The sequence below is a fragment of the Corvus brachyrhynchos genome, unplaced genomic scaffold (genome assembly GCF_000691975.1).
Source record: "Corvus brachyrhynchos isolate BGI_N302 unplaced genomic scaffold, ASM69197v1 scaffold452, whole genome shotgun sequence".
Classification (NCBI taxonomy): Eukaryota; Metazoa; Chordata; class Aves; order Passeriformes; family Corvidae; genus Corvus; species Corvus brachyrhynchos.
In genome coordinates this window covers 336278-344836 of record NW_008236764.1, presented here as the reverse complement: position 1 = coordinate 344836, position 8559 = coordinate 336278, and positions in this window count along the sequence as shown.

Sequence of the window (8559 nt, the reverse complement as noted above, 5' to 3'; positions counted from 1 at the left end):
ACTGAGCCAGCAGCTGATGTGCTTCCTTGTGTGCTCAGCAGGGCTCCTGCCAAGCTGAAAAGATTAAGAAAGAAAACTTGCCCCAGCTGAACAAATAGCCCAAAGGTCTGCCTGAGGCTCAATAGATGATTGGGGTGGCATGGTTAGGCATTAGTTTCTGTAGCCTGAGAGTCAGATGCAAGGAGCACCCCATCCAGCAGCAGCTGCCACACTAGCCTGCAGGACCTGCAACAAGCCTGAAATTCTGCCCTCTGGAAAAGATCGTCACTCAACTGGTGAGAGCAAGGTTCAATTCCAATCATACAAATTCAAATACCATCCACTCTTAGTCATGCTCTTCTCTTAACCACAAGAAAAAATACCTGGGAAATCAAATGCCTCCTACTTTCTTTGTCCCAGCCCTAGCACAGGAAAACAACTAGTCTGTAAGAAAGACATCATGTCTTCCAGAAATGTTGACAGTCCTCTGTATTTCACCACTTCTTCTGAGCCCAAGAGTCAAGTTCCTCTTGGCTTATCTCCCCTAGGATGGTTGATGGCTCAGCAGGGACTGCAAATCTATGTCTTACAGCTAGTGAAGCAGAGCTCAAAAACATGTTCTAATTTACAGCCAAACATTTATGCAAACATAAATCCAGTGTTGATCCATAGGGACCAGCATAATCATACATTAAGAAAAACAGAGCATTTTGAAACTCTAGTGACAGGTTCGACCCCACCTTCTTTAAATCACCTTCAGTGATCTTGGCCTCATCTCAGTTCCCAGCTGAAATTAAACCTGCTTTCACACTACTTTTCCTGAGTTTCTGCTGCACCTGAACTCATCACCAGAGACTGACAGCAGGGAGGAGAGGGGGCTGGAGAACCCAGTGAATATTATCATCATGGGGGGAATTTTTAATATGTTTTCCATCATAGCCATAAACGGGACTTTTATGATGCTCTCTGTATGGCATCCCAAAGGATGGAAAATAAAACATATTTTTATTAAGCCTCTTGAAAGATATAACCATTCATTTTTATCTGTTGGAACCCTACAGAAGGGAGACTTGACAACTACTTTGCTTTCTGAATGCAAGAAAGTTTTTGGAGTGGTCAAACTGAATGTTACTCTGATAGCTTAACACCAGGACACCCCAAAACAATGTAGACAGGGTTTGGCATCTCTAGACGCTCAAAGGTCAGTTTTGGCATATCCTGGAGTTAAGCTGTGACTTTAAGAAAAATTTGAGCGGTGATTCTCATTTTCTCTGGTAAAGGAACAAAGAATGTGAAGGTCTTTGCTTGATGACATTTGATATAAGCAGATGTGACTTTGCTCTGCTTTCCTCTGCAACTCTTCTTTCACCAGAAATTGCTCAACACTGCTTGTGTTGCTCTCTGCCTGCATTCATTCACTAAAGACTAAAATTAGACCTAGCAATGATTCTTCTGAAATCACAGACTCTGGAGGGACAGGTAGGTTTTCCACCGAACACATAGAAACCACAGAGTTTTGTTCATGGCAATGTAGGGGACAGGAACCCAGGGGCAAATACTGTTGGGTCTCTGGGAAATCTTTTTGTACAGTCCTCAAAGGAGCCAGAGAAACTCTAAAGGGAAAGATCTTCATATGAGAAAAAGTACTGACACAGCTGATCTTCCCAGGTGATGTTATGGGAACAAGAAACAAACAGAAGTCTAACTTCCATATAGCATTTCATGAACCTGGATTCAGCATGTCATCTCTAAGATGTCCAAAACAGAGGTAGCTATGTCACGAATGTTATCCAGTGGGGACCCCTACGTGGATCCCTACCTTTTAACATTTAAAATTCAGTCTTAGATCTGTCTTCCTTAGGAAACACCCCTCTTTTGCTCTTAAATATATGCACAGAATGTCTACAGCGATTCTGATCCTAATATAAGCACCCAGAGTTAGAGAAGGACACTCAGATGTGTTTTCATTTCCCCAGTCTTGAGGAGTTTCCATCAGAGCATCTACAACCCATATTAGCAGTCTTGTTGATAACACTGTCCTTGTGTAAGAAACAGTAAAAAACATGATCCATGGACACCAAGAGATTTACAGATGCAGAATGCAGAAAGCAGGACAGTGGTTATGGAGCTGAATACATAGCACCCAAGGGTAGGAGGTGATTTAAAGGGACCTATAAATATCCAGGCACTTTTCACTGGGTATGGTTTGGTATATCACCTCTGAAGCCTTCAACAAATCACATAAATAAAGAAGTCACAGAAACAAAAGTAAATCAAAAAGTGTTTTATTAATCAGATACTCTGTAAAGGCCTCTGATGTGGCAGAAAGTTGATTACAAAGTTAAAAAATGTTAACTTGGCAAAAAGAAAAAAAATTGCCCTTTTCTCCTGCTGTGCAGTTCTTTTTCTTTGTCCTGACATCAGACCAAAAGCTGCATAAATCTTTGGAGGCATCTCACAGTACTTGCATGGGTTCTGGACTAGAAATGGAGTAAGTGCATCTTAGACAGCAGAAGTGCCCATTGCTCCGCTACAAAGGGTACTATAGAAAAGTGTCCACGACAAGGAAGGCCTTTGGGAAGGAAGGTCACTGTGGGCAGCTCCCCATGTGAAGGTTGTTGAAGTGCTCATGCCTTGCCTGTATCTGTGTTCCGCCTGCATCACTGTTCACTCATGTCTAATTCGTCATTTTAAGCCCTCAGCTGTGGAGATACTCCAAATTACCAGGCAGGCAATTCAGAGCTTCACTCCCCTTGCTATTTTACCAGTGCAAAACTGACGTTTCCCATGCCTCTTCAAGCCTGCAGTCTCTCTTCTTGTGTACCACAGAACCCAAGAGCTCTTCAGCATCTTCCTCTATATCCATTCCTCTTTGAAACGTGAAGGTAGAGAGTGTGTTGGACACGAAAGTTTTCAGTCTTTCCTTTAGGGTTTTCTAGATACTTGGTCAGCCTCTTATTTTTCCTCTGGATCTCACCAGTTGCTTTGTCCCTTTTATGAAGTGTGAGGGCCCTGTACTTCTGCTAAGACTTTGCTGATGCTGAATTAGAGATTATTGTTTTGGACACTTTGTAAGGCAATGTCCTCCTTTACACACCCATTTTTCAGTGCAACCTGAAACCCTGTCTCCCATTTTGTCTGGTCCATTTTCCACCCCCTCAAACTCATATTGGACAATGCAGAACTGCTGCTTTGCCATTTATTCCCCCATCTTGAGTACTACCCATTTGATCCATTGAATATCCCTTCATAAGCAGAAAATTTTATTCCTGTCTTTGTGGAAGGAAATCAAATGTATTTCAGTCTGCTCCTGCAGCTGGGAAAGACCTCTGCAAATTGCCAAGTCTCCATCTCATCATAGACAGTTGAGACAGAGTTTTAAAGTCTTCAAGGTTCAAGCTAAACTCACTTTTAAGCTTTTGACCATTGTAAAAGACGCTTGAATGCCATTCTCTGTTCTCCAGCTGTCTCCCCATAGACTTAAAAAAACATGGCACATTCCCATAACTCAATATGTCCTTGACTTCCATGGGCTCCAAATCAGTTCCTTCTCTTTAAGAAAATAGTAATTTAAAGGATTCTCTATGTCTGTTACTGAACCACACTGGACAACTTCTCTACCTTTTCTGAATAGTAAATGAATATATAATAAGTGTCCTGCTACTTCTAGTATCTTCCGTGCAGTCGTTATGGTCTATAGATCAAACCTAATGATTCCGGATAAATGTCTTAAGTTCCCCTGGTTGCTTATATGGCTGTAATAAAATCACCAGGCAGAGGTATCTGGCAAGAATTGCCTCAGCTCCTGACCTCATTCTTCGTGAATCTGCATACAGCTGCCTCTTACCCCCATCAAATCCACACCCTAGAGGCCTGAAAGATTATTGTACACACTTGAACATGCCAAATTCCCAGTAGATTAACCCCCCTCCATGCACCACATCAGAATGCTTTACCCTTGCTTTGAAGAAATCACTTCCTTAAAATGCCTCTGGTTTAAAGCAACAGATGAGTTCACCCCTGTGGCCCAGTCTTAACCCTTGTTCTCTGCTGAAATTGATATTTTATGCACAAGCTGATGTCTTCCAAAAGCTTTAAGGGTTGCAAGAGTTTCTCCATTCATCCTTCATGATATACCCACTTTTCACATGCACTGTGCCCCCATCAGTGGGTATGTGTGCTCACTTGTCCATGGATCCAGGTTCTGTCTGACTCCTTCAGGTACTTCAAGACCAAAAAAATTGTGGCTCACTAACCTCCTGAGCGAAAATGTTACATTTTTTTTGTTAAACCCTTTCATGTATTTTACTCTTGTGAATTTGTTTAAATATTTTTGAACCCAAATAAACTTTCCCCAACCACAGAAAACTGCAGCATGAAGTTCCACAGCTGAATTGCAAAATGCGTGAAAAAGCATCCTCTCTTCCTTTCTTTGTCCTGCCACTTAGCTTGTTTTGATATACCCCAGTTCTTGAATGGGAAGAGACAGTGGGAAATCATTCCTTATTCATCCTTTCAAAGATATTCATACAGATTTCTACCACACCTTTCCCTGATTGTCTTTTTTTTCCTGGGCATCTCATTAGCTTCATACAGATGGACAGATTGCTCCTTTTCACTTTTCCAAAGATCTACTTTTCACATGAACAATTTCTATGATGGACACATACTCTCCAGAAATGGGCTGAGAATTATCACCCTTATTGCATGTCATCAAATGGCCATTTCAGTCACTACTGAATGTGCTGCATTTGGACTCCCTCCCTAGACCAGTAAGTGGTTAAACACCTGTAGAAGAATGTGGCAGAACTGCTAGGTACCAGTTGTTTTCCATTCCCATCAGTGTGAAAATGCCTGCACTTCTCAAGTGGCCAGAGTTGTGAGTTACCATGCCTCTCCTCATCTGGGGCAACTCCCTACATCTCTTCTCATCCTGTGGCAAACACACACTGATTCATTTCATCTTAGTCTGAAGTGTTAAATTACATTATTCTTCATTTGCCCAGGGATAAATTGACTCAGCATTTAGGCTAAGCATTTACTATAAGGTTTGCATCCAGACAATTACCTCAGCTTAGCTGATGCTTGGTAACTTGTTAAGCCACAGTATCTTAATTACAAGACCTAAGGCTCTCATAAAACAGATTGGGATTTTGAGATAACTTCTGCTTCTATTTTGGAAAGTTGGAATAAATTCCAGGGCAAAACTTTCTAAAAAAAAGCTCTGCATTACAATCTCCCATCATGTAGTCAGAATAATTTTGTATATAAAACAGGAGTTGCAGCCATTTCTTTTCTAATCCAAACTGTCCACCACATACAGAAATAAGATGAAAAACTACCCTTGGCATAGCTAATTGCAATTAGAGACTTTTGAAAATTCAAGCTCTCGTTCCCCACTTCAAACACAATTCAGCAAAGTGTTTAAGCTCTGACTTGAATGGATGACTTAAGTGATTAGAATTAACCACGTGCTGAAGCACTTTGCTGAACCAGGAGCCTAAGGAGGAGAATAATGCCTTAAAACTATAGCAATTCTTCAGCTGAAAGAACACAGAAGACCCTCATTCTGAGTACCAAAATTATATTTCTTACACATTCTTTTGTCTAAAAAAAAGACTCTTTTAACATGGTTTGTGCTGCAGCCTTTGGATAGGGATGAGTCTGGTCTTTTGCAAGCTGCAAAATAACTTCTCAAGGAAAATGTCTTCTCTTAGCAGTGAAGAGATAGTGCATGAGTCTGCAACATTGACAGCAACCCTTTATCCCAGATATATTCCAGCTTGGTTTAATGTGTATTCAAAGGTGTGTGTCCAGCAAGGAATGTTAATTTTTGTACTTTGCTTATTAGGATCAATTTTGACAACAGCATAATCTGAGTAACTTCGTCACTTGCTCAAGACCAACACAGTATAATTTAGAGTAGTTTTTGGCACAGTATAGCTCTTAATATACACTCTGTACCAAGACGCATTCCCATATGTTGCCACTGAATTTGTTAATATTCTGTACTTAATGTACAGATATGTTGAATAGGCCTTTAATTAGTTTGAATCAGTCCTTGAAACTGGGACGTGATGATTTGGTGGGGTAACATCAGAGAATGTACTTGCTCCTCCCCAGCCATTCACCATGCATAACATGTACATCCATGATTTTTATGACCTTACAAATTCTTCTCTCACTCATTTGCTATGGTAAATGCCAGTCATTTGCCATGGTAAATGCGACTGCAAATACCAAGGAAAGAAACTGTGAAGGCTGCAGCACAATTTCAGTTCTTGTAAATATTCCAGGCATTCATGTTAGGCATCAGCTGTGGTTGAAATACGGGGATTTGGGGGTTTTTCGTTTTGCTAAATGATTGTTTTGTTTGGGATGATCACTGAAGCATGGCCCTGCAAGAAATTACTTTACTCTGGTTCTGAGAGAGCAATTTTGCTAGTTAAGGTCCACAGGTTTAAAGGTGACATGTATAGTCCTGCTTTTGAGAGAAGTGGTAACAGGAGCATTTTCTTCTCAGCCCACTTTCCTGTGCTTTGTGCGCTCTGCAATAGAGGTAAATTGGCTTCCACAGTCCATCTATTCTAGTATCTCACTGCTACTATCTCTTTTTTGTCCCACTGTCAGCAATGAATTAATTTAGGCCAATAATCCACTCAAAAATCAAAAATAAACTCCAACAGCATATTAGAGGAGCAGACCTCATGTATCCTGTGTCAAGCTCATAACTGTGTTGAGGGCCACATAATTTTCAGCATGTTATCCTGACTTTTGCATCAGGCTACTGAGGACCAAGGCCATTCCTAGCTAAACTGTTCTGTTCTTTAAAAAATGTGCAATTTATACTTTTCTTCAATTTGTTGTTCATTTTACAGTGGATCATGTAAGGTCTTCGTTCAGTAGGTCAAAGTCCTGTATCAATAAAGCACTTTAGGCTAATAGAGTTGGAAGAAACTCCTAGCTCATCTCCCTAACATAAAGTAAGACTCACTCTACCTGTGCCCTTTCTAAGACCTCCTGCAGTCTCCCAAGGCCTTGTAAGCTAGAAATCTCATTATCCTTCAGAGAGTTTTATGTATTTCAGCTACTTTGATGGTGCAGTGACTCTTTGTGGAAGAAGCCCTACCTCAGTACAGTTGGGCTTCTGTCATGGGTGTCTAAAGATTCCTGCTTGTCAGTCTTTGGGGCTTGCTTGTCTACCATCTCACAGAGACACATCCTCCAGAGCCATTCTCCTAGGTGGCACTGACAGACACCTATATACAAAATGCTCAAAAACCTTCAACTCATAACCCCCTCTGGTAGCAGGTGGGCTCCTTGTTCCTGTGGGGAGTCCAGCAGTTTTGTCCTGGATGTTGCACTCTTTTTCCAAACTCCTTCGTTTCTAGAGGAGCTAAAAATGCCTGGCTCATGCAGCCTTTGCACACGATGCCTGGCAAATGCTGCAGATGAGGTTTCTCAGTCTAAGGAAAATGCTGCAATTAACATTACATTAATTAAGAGAAGAAAAAGCAAGCTATTTTTGGAAGTAGGGCCTGCCCGCTCAAAAGCATTCAGAAGACCCATTGTACCCTTCTGCTAACAAAGCCTCATTAGCCCCCCAGAACAACCAGTCCAGAGATGGGGAAAGATGATTTAAACTGGGGCTGCACACTGTGCAGATCCAGATTTTGAGAATCAATTTTCTGGCCTATGTCCCAAAATTCTGCTGGATTGGAAAAGGAAACCCTGGGATGCCAGTAGAAGCAGAAGCTAAAAAGTAGCAGGGACTGCCCTGCTTTTTAGAATTCTGCTGTCATGGGATAGAAGAACCAGAGCTCCAGTATGTGCTTGGCTGAGAGATCTAAGTCTGTTTTTGGAAATCCATACTCGGCTCTTTTTGGACAGATAGTGTCTCTTTGAAGCGTTAAAAAAAAGTGCTTACAGAACCTGGCTTGTCCAATTTACCAGTAAGAAGAGGCAGGGCTCTGCCTGATGTCATTTTTCACATCCAGATAAGAGAACCATACCAGGGCAGCTTTTTAGCTGTCTGTGGTCAGTGGCATGGTGGCCTCATAAGGAAGCATCCTTGAGAAAACAGATAAATAAGATAAACCACAGGAAAACCAATAAACAGAGGGAGAATGAAACTACATGCAAAAAAGTATTCCCAGAAATCCTAGCTCCTTCAGTTTGGTCAGACCTGCTTATGGAGCTGATTCAGGTGGTGTTTGAATGATTTAAAGACCTCCATGTAGGTTCAGTAGAGGTGCAAATCAGGAGACCCAGCAGTGTTACGCTCATGTACCAGTAACACAAAGCCAGATTGCTGCCATGCACCAGTCCCAGTGTGGCTGCCCTCTTCCTGGCCACAGTCTGGGTATTGCTGACTCTGGGAGCAGCTCCGGGGACTCGGAGAAGGAATAAATTAGTGCTCATCATTGAGAACTGGGGAGGAATTTTCCAATGGAAGTGTTTGTTGTCGGAAAATGTGGGTTCATTGACAGCTGCACACATGGCAAGGGTGGACTGACTTCAGTGACACTTTTTTTTTTTTTTTTTTTTTTTTGGCCAAAACAACGTTTTTATCTCCAGGCC